We start from the raw sequence: 22,907 nt of genomic DNA, 5'->3' as shown, positions 1-22,907 counted from the left end.
TTAGATCATGTAAACGTTAAGGCTCAATGAAGACATAGTTAACATTTAAATGCATATTAAAAATAAATTTCAACTATGTCAACTCACTATATATGCCATGATCAAACTTGACAATTAAATTCATATTCAAATATATAGCTCAAGTCAAGATTTAAACTTCAAACCTTAAGGTCAAGGAAAATGAAAAATCATGTAAGCATGTGTCTTGACCAATATAATAGATGAACCAAGAATACTTTCATTAAGTTCAATGAGTTCATCTTAATTGAATAAGTATGCATAATCAAGAAATCAATTTTGAAACAATCATTTAAACACAAACGTAAAATATATTTCAAGAATTGTTCCTAGATTAGCATTTGAACATTTCAATTTTCATGAGAAGATATTTTCTATATATGCACATGAAAATCCAATCGGATTAACAAATTCAAGCATTGATGAACAATTTCTCATATTTCTATTTTGTTGTTGTAAATACATGAGAATTTATGGAATCAATATGAGTGTCATGCTTGAGAATAGATAGATTTATGTCATAAAAAAGGATTTCCCATTTTTTAGCAAGTTTTGTAATTTTAGGAACATGTACTTGCACCAAATGATCATGAAAGTATTCACAATGCAAGTTTTTAAGAGTCAAGAATCATCTTTGACAAGGATATTCAGGGTAGAAAATATTGCAAGGACAAAAAGTAATGTAAGGAGACATTTTGGAACTCAAAACCTGTCCATTTTGGCTTTAGAGCACTCAAGAGTCAACTACATATCCCTTGGGTCCAGCAGCATTGTTTGCATTTTGTTCTACAATAGTCGACTTGTCAAGCCCGACCTTATAAAGTACTTTCCATGTCCTTCATGTGATTGACAATATGCTTGCATACTTGGAAAGTCCCGAAAAATCGTCAAATGTCGATATTGTATCAAATGGTACTATTAAGTTGAATTAAGCCTCGAACTAGTCTAAATAGAGATCTTAAGATGAAATTGAGAATTTTAAAACCCCACAATGACTTAAAATGATGATTTGGAGTTCGAGGGCTGAATTGGAGTCAATTTGGAATTTTCATGTTCTAGGGGTAAAATGGTAATTTTCTCACCCGAGGACAAAATGAGAATTTTTAGATAAGATTTTGATCACATTTGACTCATTGGATTATGATTTGAGTTTGAGAGATGAAAAATTAAATTCTGATATTTTTGGAGTCCTAAGGGCAAAATGGTAATTTTATGAGTTTACGGGGGCAAAGTTGGAATTTTGGAATTTCACACCACCTAACACTTATCATGCCCATGGATTTCAGCCATTAACATTTTACATTATGGATAATTGAAACATTTTATGTGGTGGAGAGAGATTGCTTAATGGATAAGTATTACACATGGACCAATGGTAACATGCCATGTGTCAAGCTTGAATTATTCTAGAATTTCCTTGTAAAATCTATTTAAAACTCTCTTAGTCTCACCCATATGGCCGGCCAAAGCATGAAGTGAAGAGGAAAGGAAAGAACACAAACCCTAGGTGGGAAAATTGAAGAAAAAGTGTGGGATTTCAAGGGATTAAGCTAATAAAGGTAAAATTTTGTGATTTTATCTTGTGATTTACACTACCCATGCTTTCTTTTTCATTTTCCATGCTTAGAACTCAAGTTTGCATGATGAACCCATGCTGGCCGAATTTGAGAGGAGAGGTTTTGAGCATTGATTTTGCTAGATTTCAAGCTAATTAAGTGTTTTTGGTTGTTTGGTAATGGAAAGTATGAAAATCTGGCAAGGAATCACTTTGTTCTTCACAAACCCACAAGAGGCCAAATTTTTAGGGAGGATATTGAGGCTGATATTGATGATATTTAATGATATTTTGGTGGTATTTAATGATTGGTGAGGCTAGAAATTTAATGAGAAATTTTGCCATGAAAATCTGAATTTTTACCTAATGTATAGACATGTGCGATTTGTGGTTCGGACTGATAAATTGAATCATATTCACAGTCATTGAGGTATTTTAAGTATAATTGGAGTGTAGAAAGTGAAAGAAATCTATTTGGAGTTAAATTGGAGGTTTTAGCCAATTACACCGAGAATAGTGCGATTTAGGTCGAATACCGTATTTAAGTGGTTATTCGAACATTTTGCATCACATTTCGTGCATTCATATAGATTTATAGAGCCTGAAATAGTTTATGATAAATTGACACAATTTATTGAAATTCGTGTCACGTATGATGTATAGGTGGTGAGCCCTCTAACAAGAGTAAAGAGATTGTGCCTGAAGATCGGGAATAGGAGTATATCGAACTCCTAGTACTATGAGTAACCTTACTATCGTCTTAATTATCTAGAGTGGTTTTTATTTGTTTTTTTGATTTAATGGACAATGAGTTTAAATGGTAAATTTTTAGGTTTTATAAACAAAATGTGTTTAAACAAAATGATTTCATAAATGGTCTTGAAATTGAATGAAGGCTTTGAAAATAGAGTAATTGGAGACCATTTGATGTATTGTGAATTTATGGTTTTAATTTATTGGCTTATGACAATATTTGCATGAATGGCTGAATTGGTATTTGTGTTGAAATGTATAAACTGTTGTTTTCCTTGATAAGCTGGATAATGATAAAATTGCCATATCATGTTGTTGAATTTTTATTGTATGGTGGGTTTAGCTTGTTGCAGTGGGCTGGTTCTGTAGACCAACCTATTAGAGGGGCACGGAACCTGGTCATATATATGTACCTCAATTAGAGAGGCGCGTAGGGTAACTCCCGAGGTCAAACTTTAGAGTTCACTTCACGCCCAACCACCACGTGAGGGTGAACTCGGCCAACGCCAAGAAACGGCTATGTTTTCAAAATAAAAACATGATTTATGCGTACATAACTTTTTAACAGCCTTGGCGGACTCAGTTTGGGATAGCCCTCGGCCAAGGTATCCCTGATGATTGAGTATGATACTGATTTTGGCACGAGCCAAAGTTTTAAAAAATTCATAAGCCATGTTAATTACTCGATTTATATGAATTGATTTTATTTGGTTGAAACAAGTTAAAAGGTGATGAATTTCAGTATGTTAAACTATTTTATCTATCTCCATTTACTCAACTTTAGATGGTTTAGATGATATGTATTTACTCACTGGGATTTATAATCTCACCGCCCTCATTTTCAACCATTTCAGGCCTGAGGTAGCCTGTGGATAGCAGATATCGTCAAGGATTATAGTCGACTTTACTACTCCAAAAACTGTAGGTTTACTGCCTTTGTGCACTTTTGTTCCTTGTGGGCCCATGAGTCATTGTAAAGTAAATTTCATATCTCGGTTATCTGTATTATAGTACGTATGAATTTATTTAGCTTTTACATTACAAAAATTATTTACCGATGACTCTATAAATATTGTTTTACAAGAAATTAGAATATCTTATTGAATATTTTTATTTTATTCAAATAGTTGCAATATCATTTTCAATAAATGTTTTAGACACCCAACTTTATTTTAAATCATGAAATATGTGTTTTCCACTCATCTACTACATTTTTAGTCGGGTTCGAAAAATTTCGAGGAAAAATGATGAAAATGCCCCTGTGAGGAGAAAATTATTTTTCCACAGTTTGGAAAGGGAAAAAGCTTAAAATTCTTTAAAAACGAGGTTTGGCGATGATTACTCATAGGGGAGATGAAAAAAAAATGGTACTAAAGCCTTGCGAGGTTCCGGTTGGCACTCTGGGTAACGAATGTCAACCGAGATGTCACGGCATTTGTCACGGGCTCAAGGGGGGTACCGGGTTGTGACATGACTAGCAATGCTAAAGAGTCAATTATGCTTGATTCCTACATATTGAAAATCCAAAGAAAGGTGCAAAACATGAAATATTCTAAGGTATAATGATCTCAAAACATGGATTTGTGTGAGAACAAATTACAATCTCATTTCAACCATGTTAAAACATTATTTTAGACATGTATGATCAAAGATTCTTCAAGAAAAACATGTGAACTCAAATTTTGGCTTTTATTGCTCATTGTTCACAAATGCTAAATAGTTGAAATGCTTATTTGAAGAATCATGCCTTTAATATGCTCAAACATATTCAATTTACATCATGATGTATGACTATGACTTATAACATGTATAACAAGTATTTAAACAATGTTTAAGCATAATAAGCATCAAATTTAGCATTTTTTACAATTTTTCTGCATATTAACAAAAATGCCCTTGAGGTTATTCAAGTAATCATTTGTAACAAGAACAAGATATAATGGCATTATCAACACAAGGTATGCTTGTTCCAATTATATATCACTGAAATCATTATAATCTCAATGATGCCAAACATTGCAAATAGATATGTTCTTTTGCTTGAAAAATTCCATCAATGTTAAATTATCACACTCAAAATCATGCTTAAGAAATCCCTTGTAATACTCCTAGTTTATTGTTCCTTTGTATTAATTCACATAGATTTTTGTAATATGGATGCGTTTCAATTTTATGACGGTAGTAAAAAATATAGTCATAAAATGAAACACTCCATTCTAGGTGTTTATCGTATTTAGATTTCCTGTTTTAAACTTTATTCTAGCTTATTATCTCAATGTAATAGTGAGGAAAATCCGTTTTACGGTAGCATCAAAAGTTATGCACGTAAAATGGTTTTCCTTACTTTAGGTGCTTCTCCGAAACTCTCTCATGATCATGTAATTTGGAGGTACGGTTCATGTCCTCCTCCTTTGTACTTTTTATTCGTAATTAATAAAATTTAATAGGGTGTTGGGCCCTGCGTGAATTTTCAGCATAAAAAAAATGCTTAAGAAATCCCTTTCAATCAATTTCACCAATCATAAGAGAAATACCAAGCAACATCGAATTTGTGCAATTTATATAAATATATCAAATCAAGTTTGCTCAATCATGCTATGTCATTAAAAATAAAGAATTAATTTCAATCTAAGAGAATAAAAAGATTTCGCAAGAAAATCAATTGATAAATATTTAATCTTTCTTTGCAAACTTTTTAAGTTGAAACATTGAAGATTAGACTTGCTTTGTGAAAAATCATGAGCTCAATGTCACTCAATTTTGTTTCATTATGCTTTAAATGATTTATGAAATATGTAATGGGCATAATGAATCATGTATATGCATGTCAAGGGTCGTTTGCAAATATCTCACAATTATGTTCCAAAAATGCCCTTGTGACCATTCAAGCTTACAAGCAAATATGCACATCCAATAAGAAGAAGTCACAAGTATTTTTCATTATGAAACAAACTTGTTCAATTCATATATCATTCTAAACTTAATGGATGGCAACGTTTTTCCCATATAAACTCATTTTGCTTTAAAAGTGACAATTCAAGTAGTCAAAACTTTCAAGCTCATTATCAACCATCTTGAACTATTCAAACAAGTTCTAGAATGTAAATCAAGATTGTTCAAATGGTCGACTTATGTTAGGCACAAGGAAATCAAGGATAAATTTTTTTAACTCAATTTTCCTTGTTTTAGGCTACTTGAATAAATGTGAGTGTAAGTCATCAAGTATGCTCATATTTCTATCACATTATTCAACCTTTTACGTTTCAAAATTATGCGCAAAAATAATTTTTCCTCAAAGAAGTAGTATAGAAACAATGTCATAAATCATGAGGAAATTTTATAGAGACAATTTTCAATAATCAATCAATCTTAATAAAACAATTTTTTCAAAATAAGGATGATGACATATTCAAGATCAAATATAAGTACATACTCCATCTTTAGATTCATACTTCCTTGCAACTTATAGCATGTACATATCAAATCAAGTTGCATAGCCAAGATTTATCAATAAAGCTCAAAGAATTTTGCACTTAATATTCAAGCAAGAATAGGCAACCAAAGTTTTCAATTAAGAAAAGCAAACAATTTTAGAAATCAAGCTAAATCAATGAAACATTCAATAAATAAGCAATCAAAAATCTCATTTAAACAAATAAAAGAGTTTTAGCATAGAGATCACCCATTTTCCTTTATGTGTGACTCAAGAGCACTCATTCTTCAAAAATTGTTTCTCCTTGCTCTAGCACACCTACAAGAAACATTTTTCATTTGATCTTTGGTATCCAAATAGCTTTGGATCCTTGAAAGTTAGTCTCGTTGCATAAAGTTCCTTTTGGAACCCAAATTTTTCTAATTTTCTGTACATTTCTTTTTTTAAAGCAATCATAGGATAAATGTCCAGTTCTATCATATACAAAGCATCTAGGGGAGAAATCATTAGCATTTCTTATGAAATTTGTGCTCTTTCTTGATGATTCTTTTCTTAAATTCTTAAGAGCAATATTTTCAGCAACTGCAGCTTGTAAAGCATCTGTTTTGTTTTTCAACTTTAATTGTAGATTTTCAAAATGTATTTTTGAATGTTTTAATTCAATTTGCAAAAAATTTCTTTGCTCCAAAACATAGTTGAAATCATGTCTTATCTTTTTCAAATCATTTTCAAGAGATGCAGCCTTTCTTTTCAAAGTTTTATATTTTGATGCAAGCTTTTCAAACTCATCATAGAGACATTCATATTCATCTTGCAGCTCATCAATTGAAATATCACAAGAAGTAGAAGACACCTCGGATTAATCATCTCTGGCCATCAAGCACAAGTTTGATTTTTCTTCCACTTTCTCATTTAATAAATCTTCAAATTTTATTTTCACGTCAAAATTTCCTTTTTTCAAAAAATAAAGTTGCACTTGGTAAGCTTTAAAATCCTTTTCCAAATTTTCATTTTTTTTCCAAATCAGTTTTTGTTTTCATCAAAAATTCATTTTCAACATCGAGTGTGGAAATGATTTTCTTATTCTTTATATTCATTTTCTCTTCCTCAAAAGCATCATGTAATTTATTGAAAGCACATGAATTAAGTTCACATGATGAAGAAGTTACCTTTAACTCTTCAAGAGCTATGAAGCATAATTCAATTTGATTTAAAGATTCATCTTCACTTGATTCCTTGTCTCCATTTGCCATGTTGCTTGTTGAGCATTGATCCTCGCAAGAGTTTTCTTCCAATTCCTTTTTCATATTCGTTTCTCCATATAACTCTTCTAATTTTTGCCAAATTTCCTTGGCACTTTTGCACATGAACACTTTATCATATTCTCTATAATCAAGTGCACAAATGAGAGTATGCATGGCCTTAGAGTTGGTTTGTACTCTCCTTATTTCAACTTCTGTCCACTTGGACCTTGGTTTAGGAATTAGCTTATTGGTTACAACATTTAGTGTTGAAGGAATGAAGGGACCATCGGTTATGACATCCTAAATCTCATAATCCATAGCTCTAATGTAAATTGACATCCTAGTGCTCCAATAAGGATAGTTAGAGCCATCAAACAAAAGTGGTATGTTTGTTGATTGTCCCTCAGCAACTATGAATTTTTGGAGAGCAATTTGGATCCTCCCAAAGGGTGTTAGACCTTAAAAACAGGAACTAGCTCTGATACCAATTATTGGTCCCTATAATATGTGCTAGAGGGGGGGTGAATAGCACAATTTGGCTCTTAACAATATTGGAAACTAATGTCTAGAACTTAAGAAAATAAAAATAGAGTATAAGATGCACAACAATTTAGAGTGGTTCGGTCCAAGACCTACATCCACTACCTTGATTGTCCAACCAAGGATTTTCCCACAACTTCACTACGAACAGTTGAAATTCAAAAGCTTTCACCAAGCTTTACAATGGCTTTTACTAGGCTCAGCTAAAACCTTTTACACTAGTTTTTCACGGGCTCAACTAAAACCCCAAAGTGATTTTTCAAGGCTCAACCACAACCTACAACAATCAAGCTATCCCAAGCTTGAATAACCCCTTATAGTGACTTCCTTACTCTAAGAATACAAGAAAGGTAGTAAAAGAAAGTACCTATGATCACTGGTTGATCTGAGTGGTACAAGATTGAGTGCTAAATACAAATGCAAAGAGTAGGCGTTTAAGTGTAGACAAGTGAAGTGAAGCTTTTCTGGTTTTTCTACTTTTTATAGCTTAAATCTCTTTCAAGGCTTCTCAAAAAACTTATTTCTAATTGTTGAAAGACCCTTTTATACTTGGAGAAGCAACTCTGATGGCAGTTTGGCAGTTTATGGCTTTTGGAAACAGTTGAGGATGAGTTCTAGTCGTTAATCTGTCTTGTAGTGCTCTGGTTCAAATTGCAGATAGAGAGCTCTTAGTCGACTAATTTTATGGACTGAGTTAATTCTGTTTCAAGTTGCAGATTCTAGCAGAGAGCACTTAGTAGACTGACTTGGTCGACTAAGTTGGTTCTGTTTCTCAAACTCTTCAACCCGCCATTCCTCCAATTTGAAAATTGGTCAACCAACATTCTTCCTTGTTTCACTAATAAGCTTCTTCCTTGTTAGATAGTTACATCTTGTTATTTTTATCCCTCTTTTTCTTTTGATATACTCTTTGAAGAGTTAGATAATTAATTTCATATATTAATTTTCCTGCACACTCAAGTAAAGATATTCAACACAAATAAATGGGAATGTTTTATTATCATTAAAAACATATAGAGTCAACATTCTCTATCTCTTATTTTTTATGATCACGAAGCACTCCTAGATTAAGAATGCAATGTCTATGTTCAATATGAATGCTTCAAATCTTTATGCGTAATGGGTTGCTCCCCCTTAGTCAATGCATCTAGTTTTCTTTACATAATTTTCAACAAAACCAAAACTAAGCATCACACATATAAATTAAACATGAAGTCCATTAAACTCTATTTAACTTAGTCTTCCTTCTCTCTTTTTTCTTTTTCATCATTAAATAAGATATTCAAAACTCCCCCTTAATGAGTGCATCAAGATTTTCCTTTAATCTTTAAATCAACCTTTAATGAATGAGAATTATAAGCACTCATACACATAAGTCATACAAGCTTATAAATATAGTTCTAAAACTTTAAGAGTCAAGCTTGTGTCTATGCAAGAACAAATGTATGGGTGTTAAATCATTTCAAGAAATTGTCAAGGACTACTCAAATAATGCTCAAGCAAATTTAATCGTTTTCTCATAATCAAAATTATAATAATTTTGAAGCTAACAGTGACTATAAATGGACTTTTTTTTCAATGGATGGCTTTCATTTCACGTTTCCTTACGCAAACACCAAATTATGATTTGTTTTAACCAAAAATAAAAAACAAATTCAACTTAATATCATTTATAAGATTATAAAACCGTTTATAGCAAGTAATTAGGCATCTGAAGGCATGAGTGACAATGGATTGACTTTTCTTGTCAAATGATGGTTTTCACTTCATGATTCCCAATGCAAACATCAAATTATGATCTGTTTTCACCAAAAATGGAAAAATATTCAATCTAAAGTTATTTATAAAAATATAAAACCTCTTAAAGTGAGTAACTAGGGTTTCGAAGGCGTAAGTGACTGTTGGTCCCTATAATGTGTGCTAGAGGGGGGTGAATAACACAATTTGGCTCTTAACAATATTGGAAACTAATTTCCAAAACTTAAAAAAATAAAAACAGAGTATAAGATGCACAGCAATTTAAAGTAGTTCGGTCCAAGACCTACATCCACTACCTTGATTGGCCAACCAAGGATTTTTCCACAACGTCACTTAGAACTGGTGAAATTCACAAGCTTTCACCAAGCTTTACAATGACTTTTACTTGGCTCAGCCAACACCTTTTACACTAGTTTTTCACGGGCTCAACTAAAACCCCAAAGTGATTTTCCAAGGCTCAACCACAACCTACAACAATCAAGCTATCCCAAGCTTGAATAACCCCTTAGAGTGACTTCCTCACTCTAAGAATACAAGAAAGGTAGTAAAAGAAAGTACCTATGATCACTGGTTGATCTGGGTGGTACAAGATTGAGTCCTAAATACAAATGAAAAGAGTAGGCGTTTAAGTGCAAACAAGTGCAGTGAAGCTTTTTTGGTTTTTCTACTTTCTATAACTCAAATCTCTTTCAAAGCTTCTCAAAAAACTTGTTTCTAATTGTTGGAAGACCCTTTTATACTTGGAGATGCAACTCTGATTGCAGTTTGGCAGTTTATGGCCATTGGAAATAGTTGAGGATGAGCTATAGCCGTTAATCTGTCTTGTAGTGCTCTGGTTCAAATTACAGATAGAGAGCTCTTAGTCGACTGACTTGGTCGACTGAGTTGATTTTATTTTCGGTTGCAGATTCTAGCAGAGAGCACTTAGTCGACTGACTTGGTCGACTAAGTTGGTTTTGTTTCTCAAACTCTTCAGCCTGCCATTCTTCCAATTTGAAACTTGGTCAACCAACATTCTTCCTTGTTAGACAATTACATCTTGTTATTTTTATCCCTCTTTTTCTTTTGATATACTCTTTGAAGAATTAAATAATTAATTTCATATATTAATTTTCCTGCACACTCAAGTAAAGATATTCGACACAAATAAATGGGAATGTTTTATTATCATCAAAAACATATAGAGTTAACATTCTCTATCTCTTATTTTTTATGATCACAAAGCACTCCTAGATTAAGAATGCAATGTCTATGTTCAATATGAATGCTTCAAATCTTTATGCGTAATGGGTTGCTCCCCCTTAGTCAATGCATCTAGTTTTCTTTACATAATTTTCAACAAAACCAAAACTAAGCATCACACATATAAATTAAACATGATGTCCATTAAACTCTATTTAACTTAGTCTTCGTTCTCTCCTTTTTCTTTTTCATCATTAAACAAGATATTCAAAACTCCCCCTTAATGAGTGCATCAAGATTTTCCTTTAATCTTTAAATCAACCTTTAATGAATGAGAATCATAAGCACTCATACATCTAAGTCATACAAGCTTATAAATATAGTTCAATAACTTTAAGAGTCAAGCTTGTGTCTATGCAAGAACAAATGTATGGGAGTTAAATCATTTTAAGAAATTGTCAAGGACTACTCAAATAATGTTCAAGCAAATTTAATCATTTTGTCATAATCAAAACTATAATAATTTTGAAGCTAATAGTGACTGTAAATGGACTTTTTTTTCAATGGATGGCTTTCGTTTCATGTTTCCTCATGCAAACATCAAATTATGATTTGTTTTAACCAAAAATAAAAAAAAAATTCAACTTAATATCATTTATAAGATTATAAAACCATTTATAGCAAGTAACTAGGCATCCAAAGGCATGGTGACAATGGATGGACTTTTCTTGTGAAATAATGGTTTTCCCTTCATGATTCCCAACGCAAACATCAAATTATGATCTATTTTCACCAAAAATGGAAAAATATTCAATCAAAAGTTATTTATAAAATTATAAAACCTCTTAAAGCGAGTAACAAGGCTTTCGAAGGCATGTGTGACAGTAAATGGACTTTTCTTGTCAGTGGAAGTCATTCACTTCACGTTTCCTAATGCAAACATCAAATTGTTATATCTTTAACATACAATGAAAAAAAAATCAATTTAAAATCATTTATAATGTTATAAAACCCCTTAAAGTGAGTAACATGACTTTTGAAGGTATTAGTGACTATAAATGAACTTTTCTTATCAATGGATAGCTATCGCTTCACATTTCTTAAGACAAACATTCAATTATGATCTGTTTTAACTGAAAATGAAAAACAAACTTCAACTTTAAATCATTTATGTGATTAAAAAACCATTTAAAGCGAGCAACAAGGCTCTTAAAGGTATGAGTGACTATAACTGGACTTTCCTTGTCAATGGATGACTTTTGCCTCACGTTTCTCGAAGCAAAATTCCAATTATGATTTGTTTTAATCAAAAATAAAAAAAATTCAACTTAGAATCATTTATAAGATTATAAAACCATTTAAAGCGAGTAACAAGACTTTTGAAGGCATGAGTGACTATAAATGGACTTTTCCTATCAATAGATGTCTTTTGCTTCATGTTTCCCTATGCAAACATTAAATTACAATATGTTTTAATGAAAAATGAAAACAAATTCAATTTAAAATCATCTATAAAGTTATAAAAACACTTAAAACAAGTAAGAAGGCTTTCGAAGGCATGGGTGACTATAAATGGACTTTTCTTATCACTGGATGGCTTTCACTTCACATGTCTCATGGCAAACATCCAATTATGATCTGTTTGAACAAAAAATGAAAACCAATTCAAGTTAAAATCATTTATAAGATTATAAAACCATTTAAAGCGAGTAATTAGGCTTTCAAAGGCATGAGTGACTACAAATGGACTTTTCTTATCAATGGATGGCTTTCACTTTACAATTGCTAATGCAAACATCAAATTACAACCTATTTTAATGAAAAATGAAAAAATCATTCTAAAATCATTCATAAATTTATAAAATCATTTATAAATTTATAAAACCACTTGAAGTGAGTAACTAGGCTTTTGAAGGCATGAATGACTATAAATGGACTTTTCTTGTCAACGGATAGCTTTCGCTTCATGTTTCCCAATGCGAATATCAAATTATGTTCCGTTTTAATGAAAATGAAAAAAAAAATTAAACTTAAAATTATTTATAAATTTATAGAATGACTTAAAGCGAGTACCAACACTTTCGAAAGGAATGAGTGACTATAATGGACTTTTCTTGTCCATGGATGGCTTTCACTTCATGTTTCCCAAGCCAAGCATCAAATTGTGATATGTTTGAAGCAAAAATGACAAAAAGTTCAATTTAAAAACATTTATAAGATTATAAAACCATTTAAAGCGAGTAACTAGGCTTTTGAAAGTATGAGTGACTATAAATGGACTTTTCTTCTCAATGGATGGCTTTCACTTCATGTTTCCCAGTGAAAACATTAAATTAAGATTTGTTTTAATGAAAAATGAAAAAAAATTCAATTTGAAATCACTTATAAAGTTATAAAACTACTTCAAGCGAGTAACTAGTCTTTTAAAGGCATGAGTGAACATAAATGGACTTTTTTTGTCAATGGATGGAATTTGATTCACGTTTCCTAAGACAAACATCAAATTATGTTTTATTTTAACCAAAAATGAAAAAAAAATTCAATTTTGTATCATTTATAAAATTATAAAATTATTTAAAGCGAGTAACTAGGCTTTCGAAGACATAAGTAACTATAAATGGACCTTTCATGTCAATGGATAGCTTTTGATTCATGTTACCAAGAAAAACATTCAATTATGATCTGTTTTAACAAAAAAAGTAAAACAATTCAACTTAAAATCATTTATAAGATTGTAATACCACTCAAAGTGAGCTACTAGACTTTCGAAGGCATGGATGACTATAAATGGACTTTTCTTGTCAACGGATGGCTTTTGCTTCACGTTTTTTGAGACAAACATCTATTACGATCTATTTTAACCTAAAATGAAAAAAAATTCAATCCAAAATCATTTATAAAGTTATAAAAATACTTAAAGCGAGTAACTACGCTTTCGAAAGCATGAGTAACTATAAATGGACTTTTCTTATCAATGGATGATTTTCGCTTCATGTTTCCTTGATGCAAACCTCGAATTATGATTTGTTTTAACCAAAAATAAAAACAAATTCAACTTAAAAACATTTATATGATTATAAAACCATTTAAAATGAGTAACTAGGCTTTCGAAGGCATAAGTGACTATAAATGGACTTTTGTTTTCAATGGATGGCTTTCGTTTCACGTTTCTTAATACAAACATCAAATTATGATTTGTTTTAACCAGAAATAAAAAAAAATCAACTTAAAATCATTTATAAGATTATAAAACCATTTATAGCAAGTAACTAGGCATTCGAAGGCATGAGTGATAATGGATGGACTTTTCTTGTCAAGTGACGATTTTCCTTTCACAATTCCCAATGCAAACATTAATTTATGATCTGTTTTCACAAAAAATGGAAAAAAATCAATCTAAAGTTATTTATAAAATTATAAAACCTCTTAAAGCAAGTAACAAGGCTTTCGAAGGCATGTGTGATAGTAAAAAGACTTTTCTTGTTAATGGAAGGCATTTGTGAGACCTTGACCTTTATAGACTCGTAAAGGGAAGTATACGCGATATCCCTGATCAGGGGTAATTTCGTCATTTCCTTAAAGAGCCCATAAAAGTAAGATTTTAAACAAATTTATGGCCTAAGTAGGCCTAAGGCATAAATGAATGATGAAAATATGGGTAAAATGACAAGGAAACAAAAATTTTGATGATTTTCACAACAAGGGCAAAATGGTCATTTTTCACCTCAAGTTAGAATTTTTAAGTTTTCATGAACTCGAGCATTTCTAAACCATTATGGACCTTGTCCCAGTGTCAAAAGAGTAAAAAGATTGCATAAAAGATTGGAGGAGAATAAGCTAATTTGTGGAGGGGTAATTTGGTAATTTCAAGGGAATGGATAAGCTTGGGCTATAAATATCTTCTTCTTCCAGCAGCTTCTTGAATTTCCAGCAGCTTGTCTTCTTCTTCTTCTTCTATCTCACGTTGCTTCCAACCTCCATGGAAGCTTGATATGGAGCTTGCATAATTTTCTCTCTCTAGCTCTAATTTTCATATCTTTGTGCCCTTTTGACTAAAAGCCTTGTATTCTTTCACTCTCTCACTTTAAAACCCTTGATAAATCTTATTTTCATACTATCTCTCACTAGTTGGGCGTTCTAGAGAGAGAAAGAGAGAATTACCCTATTTGTTTAGAAGCTATTAGAAGAGAATTCTACTATAAAGAAACCCTAGGGTGAGTGATGAACCAAGCTTAATTTTTAGCTATGAATAATGGCTAGTAATTGGGATTATGAGTTGTTTTATTGTTGAGTATGTTCATTCCTTTTTTAGTGATTAAGATAGTGAACATAAATAGCCATTTAATGTGGCAATTGAAAGCTAGCTAAGAGATAGCTTTTAGGGTTTATAGTGTGTGAATTGACATATTGCTTATGCTAATGTGATTCTAGGTTCTAACGAAGTCCCATCCTTCCAATTGGATCATTAGGGGAATTAGAGTCAGCTAAAGGCTTAACAATATACCGGTGAGTGGACTTGCATGTCAAACTTGTTTTGCGGAAAGTGAATGATTTTATCCAACTTCTCTTTGAAAATGTACCTTGGGAACAAGCTTTTGGTGAAATGATTTTATATTGTGAAAATGTGCTATACAATGGGTTATGTGTTATCAAAATATGATAATATGCATGATATGCATTGGGTGCTTCTTTATATGTTGATGTGGACTCGGCTATGTGCGAGTAAGAGTGCACATAAGCCATTGCTGACCCGACTATGTGCGAGTGGGAGTGCACATAAGCTGTTGCTAACCTGGCTATGTGCGAGTGGGAGTGCGCATAAGCCGTTGCATATGAGATGATGATGATGGGAGGGTGTACATGATGATTGATATATATATATATATACATACATATATGGTATATGGTTGAAATGCAAAAGTGTGAGTATTTGATTTGTTGAAATTTAGGAGTTTACATGTGTTATATGTTGCTTTTGTTATTTAGCAGGATGGCTTTGTTTTAAGGGAAAAGGACATTTTTTCTTGATGTTCTGATTCTCGCTGCAGTGAGAAACTCTAGGGGTTTTGGAGGGTGGCTGGCCGAAAACTCGCTACAGCGAGAAAATACTATAGCATTCTCGCTGTAGTGAAAAACTTTATGTTTTGTCTCACATTTTGATCAATTATGGCCCTATTTTCCACTTCTTCGCTACCATATTTGAGCATGGATTTCCAACATTAAGGAATAAATGAATTAAGCTTAATATGAGGTTTGGTGAGAAATCCTCAGCCAGTCAAGAAACCCTCGGTTAATTGATAATTTAAATCAAGTGTCGCTGCAACGGAAAGGCATTCTCGCATGAATGCTATTAAAGTTTTCACTCTCCAAATCCTTTGTTGAATATGGACCCTTTCATAAAGTGATTTACTCATGTGGGGTTTTCATTAGGGGTTTTAATAAGAACAAAAACAAATTGCATTGTTTTGAAAAAGAATGCATCATGATTTCGTCAAACATTCCTTATGGTATACTTGTTCCCTTTCTTGTTCACTCACTGGGTTTATACTCACCGTTTCAACTTCATGTTTTCAGATCACAAGACAGCCGATAACTAGGACGAGGTGTCCTTGTAGACTTGTATCCATCTTTTGGTAGGTGTCTCGGCATTCAGTAGCTGTACATTCGTTCGAGTCCCTCCACTGGCAGTCGAGTATTCTTTTGTTGTGTATAGACAAACCTAATGTAAATTATTAAGATACATGTTGTAGATAATGTATATACACTTGTTTAGTATGCTAGTATTAGGTGGCAAATGTTTAATATTATTTTGATCCTAAGTTATGAAATGTGACTTAGCAGTTTATGATGGAATGATGAACATGTCAGATTAATAGGCTTGCTTGGGCTTAGTGGACTACGTCCATTGGGCCCATGCTCCGGTCATGACTCGAATTTGGGTCATGACAGCATTCACTTCACGTTTCCTAATACGACATCAAATTGTGATATGTTTTAACCTAAAATGAAAAAAATTTCAATTTAAAATCATTTATCAAGTTATAAAACCCCTTAAAGTGAGTAACATAACTTTCGAAGGCATTAGTGACTGTAAATGAACTTTTCTTATCAATGGATGGCTATCGCTTCACGTTTCTTGAGACAAACATACAATTATGATCTGTTTTAACCAAAAATGAAAAAAAATTCAACTTAAAATTATTTATGAGATTATAAAATCATTTAAAGCGAGCAACAAGGCTCTTGAAAGAATGAGTGAATATAAATGAACTTTCCTTGTCAATGGATGGCTTTTGCCTCACATTTCTTGAAGCAAAATTTCAATTATGATATGTTTTAATCAAAAATGAAAAACATTCAACTTATAATCATTTATAAAATTATAAAACCAATTAAAGCGAGTAACAAGACTTTCGAAGGCATGAATGACTATAAATGGACTTTTTTTTCAACGGATGGCTTTCACTTCACGTTTATCTATGGCAAAATCAAATTATGATCTCTTTTAAACTAAAATGAAAAAAATTTAATTGAAAATCATTTATAAAGTTATAAAACCACTTAAAGCGAGCAACAAGGCTTTCGAAGGCATGAGTGACTGTAAATGGACTTTTCTTCTCAACGGATGGCTTTCGATTCATGTTTCCCAATGCAAACATCAAATTATGATCCATTTTAACAAAAAATAAAAAAAATTCAATTTAATATCATTTATAAAGTTATAAAACCACTTAAAGCGAGTAATAAGGCTTTTGAAGGCTTAAGTGACTACAAACGGACTTTTCTTGTCAATGGATGGCTTTTGCTTCATGTTTCCCAATGCTGACATAAAATTATGATATGTTTTAACAAAAAATAAAAACAAACTAAGTTCAAAATTATTTGTAAAGCTATAAACCACTTAAAGTGAATAATAAGGCTCTCACAGGCATGAATGACTATAAATAGACTTTTCATGTCAATGGATGGCTTTCACTGCATGTTCCCTGAAGCAAACAATTAAATTATGATTGGATTTAAAATCATTTAATGCTATGAAACCACTTAAAGCAAGTAACAGGCTTTCAAAGGCATGAGTGATTATAAATGGACTTTTCTTGTCAATGGATCGCTTTCACTTTAAGTTTCCCATTGCAAACATCAAATTATGATCTTTTTTAACTGAAAATGAAAAAAAATTCAACTTACAATCATTTATGAGATCATGCAACCATTTAAAGCGGGTAACAAGGCTCTTGAAGGCTTGAGTGACTATAAATGGACTTTCCTTGTTAATGGATGGCTTTTGCCTCATGTTTCCCGAGCCAAACATCTAATTATGATATGTTTTAACCAAAAAAAAAATCAACTTAAAATCATTTATAAGATTATAAAACCATTTAAAGCCGGTAACAAGGTTTTCAAAGGCATGAGTGAACATAAATGGACTTTTCTTGTCAAAGAATGGCTTTCTCTTCACGTTTCGTAAGGAAAACATCCAATTATGATCTGTTTTAACCAAAAATACAAAAAAATTTAACTTAAAATCATTTATAAATTAGGCTTTTAAAGGTATGAGTGACTATAAATGGACTCTTATTGTCAATGGATAGATTTCGCTTCATGTTTCCTAATGTAAACATCAAATTATGATCTATTTTAATGAAAAATGAAAAAAAATTCAATTCAAATCATTTATAAATTTCTAAAACCATTTCAAGCGAGTAACAAGACTTTCGAAAGGCCTGAGCGACTATAAATGGACTTTTCTTGTCAGTGGATGGCTTTCGCTTCATGTTTTCCAAGACAAACATCAAATTATGATCTGTTTTAAACAAAAATGAAAAAAAATTCAACTTAAAAATATTTATAAAATTATAAACCATTTAAATCGAGTAACTAGGCTTCCAAAGACAAGAGTGACTATAAATGGACTTTTCTTATCAATCGATGGCTTTTACTTAACGTTTCCTAATGCAAACGTCAAATTACGATCTATTTTAACCAAAAATGAAAAACAAAATCAATTTAAAATCCTTTATCAGATTACAACAGCATTGAAAGTGAGTAACTGCAAATGGACTTTTCCTGTCAATGGAGTGCCTTCGCTTCATGTTTCCCCATGCAAACATAAAATTATTATCTGTTTTAATGAAAAATGAAAAAAATTTCCATTTAAAATCATTTATAAAGTTATGAAACTACTTAAAGCATGTAATAAGGCTATCAAATGCATGAGTGACTATAAATAGACTTTCCTTGTCAATGGACGACTTTTGCCTCACATTTTTTTAAGCAAACATATAATTATGATTTGTTTTAACCAAAAATGAAAAAAAAATTAAACTTAGGGTTCGTTTGTTTTGCAGGAAAATATTTTCCAAAAAACGTTTTCAAGACTTATGCTTGTTTGGCAAACGAAAAATTAATTTCAGATGTAAAATATTTTACAAGTCAATAAGGTTAACCACGAAAAAAGTCTTACACCCTTGAAAGGTGTAAGACATTTTCAAAAAACAACAAAAATACTTTTATACTAAGTTTATGAGTATAAGTTCAATGAATATTAATATTTAACTTAAAATATTAAAAAATAAAAAATATTTATATTTAACTTTAAAATATTAATATTTAAATTAGACAACACTATTAAAATTAAAAAAATATTACTTTAATGAAACCATTCAATTCAATTAAATTTTTTATTTATAAATTGAATAAATCTTACTAATAATTATAATAAAACATATTTCTATAATTGTTATTTAACAAATACATATTTGTAAGTATAGGTTTTGGATATCTTACACAATTGATGAATATTTATATTTTTATAGTTATGATAAAAAAGTGATAAGATGGAAAATTTTTTGAAAATTAGAGTTTATTTTCATTACAGATTTATGGTTAAATGCTTTGGGAAATATCATTATTGATTTTATCCATTTTCATTTTCATTCTTAATTTTGATCCCAAATTAGTATAAATCAAATATCAATATTATTTTGTACTCAACTCTTATTTATTATTTTAACACTTAAATAACTCCACCATGATAAAAAATATTTTTCGTAAAATGATCCAAACAATAGAAAACATTAAATTTTTCTGTAAAACATTTTACACAGAAAACAATTTCCTCCACCAAGTCATTTTTGGGTTACTAAACGAATCCTTAAAATGATTTATGAGATTAGAAAACCATTTAAAGAGAGTAACAAGGCTCTCGAAGGTATGAGTGATTATAAATAGACTATCCTTGTCAATGAATAGATTTTGCCTCATGTTTCTTGAGGCAAGCATCCAATTATGATCTGTTTTAACTAAAAATGAAAAGAAAATCAACTTAAAATCATTTATAAGATTATAAAACCATTTAAAGCAAGTAACAACGCTTTTAAAGGCATGAGTGACTATAAATGGACTTTTCTTGTCAATAGATGGCTTTCGCATCACGTTTTCTAAGACAAAACATCAAACTATGATCTGTGTTAACCAAAAATAAAAAAAAATCAACTTAAAATCATTTATAAAATTATAAAACCATTTAAAGCAAGTAATTAGGCTTTCAAAGGCACGAGTGACTACAAATGGACTTTTATTGTCAATGGATGGCTTTCACTTCACAATTGCCAATGCAAACATCAAATTACAATCTATTTTAATGAAAAATGAAAATAAATTCAATTTAAAATCACTTATAAATTTATAAAACCACTTAAAGCGAGTAACAAGGTTTTTGAAGGCATCAGTGACTACAAATGGACTTTTCTTATCAATGGATGGCTTTTGCTTCATGTTTGCCAAGGCAAAAATCCAATTATGATATGGTTTAACCTAAAATGAAAACAAATGCAACTAAAAATTATTTATGAGATTATAAAGCCATTTAAAGTAAGTAACTAGGCTGTTGAAGGCATAAGTTACTAGAAATTGACATTTCTTGTCAATGGATAGCTTTTCCTTAATGTTTTCCAATGCAAACATCAAATTATGATTTATTTTAATGAAAAATGAAAAAAAATCAATTTAAAATCATTTATAAAGTCATAAAACCACTTCAAGCGAGTAATAAGGCTTTTAAAGGCATGGACGACTATAAATTCACTTTTCTTGTCAATGGATTGCTTTCGCTTAACATTTCCCAATGCGATCATCAAATTCTGATCTCTTTTAACCTAAAATGAAAAACAAAGCCAGTTTAAAATCATTTATAAAGTTGTAAAACCACTAGAAGCGAGTAACAAGGTTTTCGAAGGCATTAGTGACAATAAAATGGACTTTTCTTGTTAATGGATGGCTTTTGCTTATGTTTCCAATGCAAACATCAACTTATGATCTATTTCAATCAAAAATGAAAACAATTCATCTAAAAACGATTTATAAGATTATAAAACCATTTAAAGCGAGTAACAAGGTTTCCAAAGGCTTGAATAACTACAAATGGACTTTACTTGTGAATAGATGGCTTTCACTTCATGTTTCCCAAGGCAAACATCCAATTATGATCTATTTTAGCTAAAAATGAAAACAAATTCAACTTAAAATCATTTATGAGATTATAAAAGTATTTAAAGTAAGTAACTAGGCTTTCGACGACATGATTGATTATAAATGGACTTTTCTTGTCAATGGATGGCTTTTGCTTCATGTTTCCCAATGCAAAACATCAAATTACGATCTATTTCAATGAAAAATGTAAATAAATTCAATTTAAAATCATTTATAACACTACAAAACCACTTAAATGGAGTAATAAGGTTTTTAAAGGCATGAGTAGCTGTAAATGGACTTTTCTTCTTAGCGGATGGCTTTTGACTCATGTTTTCCAATGCAAACATCAAATTGTGATCCCTTTTCATGAAAAATGAAAAACAAATTCTATTTAAAATCATTTATAAAGTTATAAAATCACTTAAAGCGAGTAACAAGCTTTCAAAGGCATGGGTGACTATAAATGGATTTATTTTATCAATGGATGGCTTTCACTTCATGTTTCCTGATGCAAACATCAGATTATGATCTCTTTTATCCTAAAATGAAAAAAAGATCAGTTTAAAATCATTTATAAAGTTATAAAACCACTTAAAGCGAGTAACAAGGCTTTTAAAGGTATTAGTGTCAATTAATGGACTTTTCTTGTCAATCGATGGCTTTCACTTCACGTTCTACGAGGCAAACATCCAATTATGATCTGTTTAAACTAAAAATGAAAATAAATTTGTTTTAAAATCATTAATGAGATTATAAAACCATTTAAGTGAGTAACTAGGCTTTCGAAGGCATGAGTGACTATAAATGGACTTTTCTTGTCCATGGATGGCTCTCGCTTTACGTTTCCTAATGCAAACATCAACTTATGATCTGTTTCAACCAAAAAAAAAACAAATTCAACAAAAAATCATTTATAAGTTTATAAAACAATTTAAAGCGAGTAACAAGGCTTTCGAAGGCATCAATGATTGTAAATGGACTTTTCTTGTCAATCAATTGCTTTCACTTCATGTTTCCCAAGGCAAACACCCAATTATGATCTGTTTTAACCAAAAATGTAAACAAATTCAGCTTAAAATCATTTATGAGATTATAAAAGCATTTCAAGTGAGTAACTAAGCTTTTAAAGGCATGATTGATTATAAATGGACTTTTCTTGTCAATAGATGGCCTTCGCTTCATGTTTCCCAATGTGAACATCAAATTACGATCTATTTCAATGAAAAATGTAAATAAATTCAATTTAAAATCATTTATAATGCTACAAAACCACTTAAATGGAGTAATAAGGCTTTTAAAGGCATGAGTGACTATAACTGGACTTTTCTTCTCAACAAATAGCTTTTGACTCATGTTTCTCAATGCAAATATCAAATTGTGATCCCTTTTCATGAAAAATGAAAAAAATTCTACTTACAATCATTTATAAAGTTATAAAATCACTTAAAGTGAGTAACAAGGCTTTCGAAGGCATCAGTGACTATAAATTGATTGTTTTATCAATGGCTGGCTTTCGCATCATGTTTCTCGATGCAAATATCAAATTATGATCTCTTTTAACCTAAAAGGAAAAAAAAGATTAGTTTAAAATCATTTATAAAGTTATAAAACCACTTAAAGCGAGTAACAAAGCTTTCGAAGGTATGAGCAACAATAAATGGACTTTTCTTGTCAATGGATGGCTTTCGCTTCACATTTCCCAATGCAAACATCAACCTATGATCTGTTTCAACCAAAAATGAAAACAAATTCAACTGAAAATCATTTATAAGATCATAAAACCATTTAAAGCGAGTAACAAGGCATTCAAAGGCATGAGTGACTATACATGAACTTTTATTGTCAATTGATGGCTTTTGCTTCATGTTTCCCAAGACAAATATCCAATTATGATCTGTGTTAACCAAAAATGAAAACAAATTCAACTTAAAATCACTTATGAGATTATAAA

This window comes from Theobroma cacao, chromosome 8 (assembly GCF_000208745.1).
Source record: "Theobroma cacao cultivar B97-61/B2 chromosome 8, Criollo_cocoa_genome_V2, whole genome shotgun sequence".
NCBI lineage: Eukaryota > Viridiplantae > Streptophyta > Magnoliopsida > Malvales > Malvaceae > Theobroma > Theobroma cacao.
The sequence above is the reverse complement of the archived record's forward strand: the minus strand, read 5'-3'. Positions refer to the sequence as shown.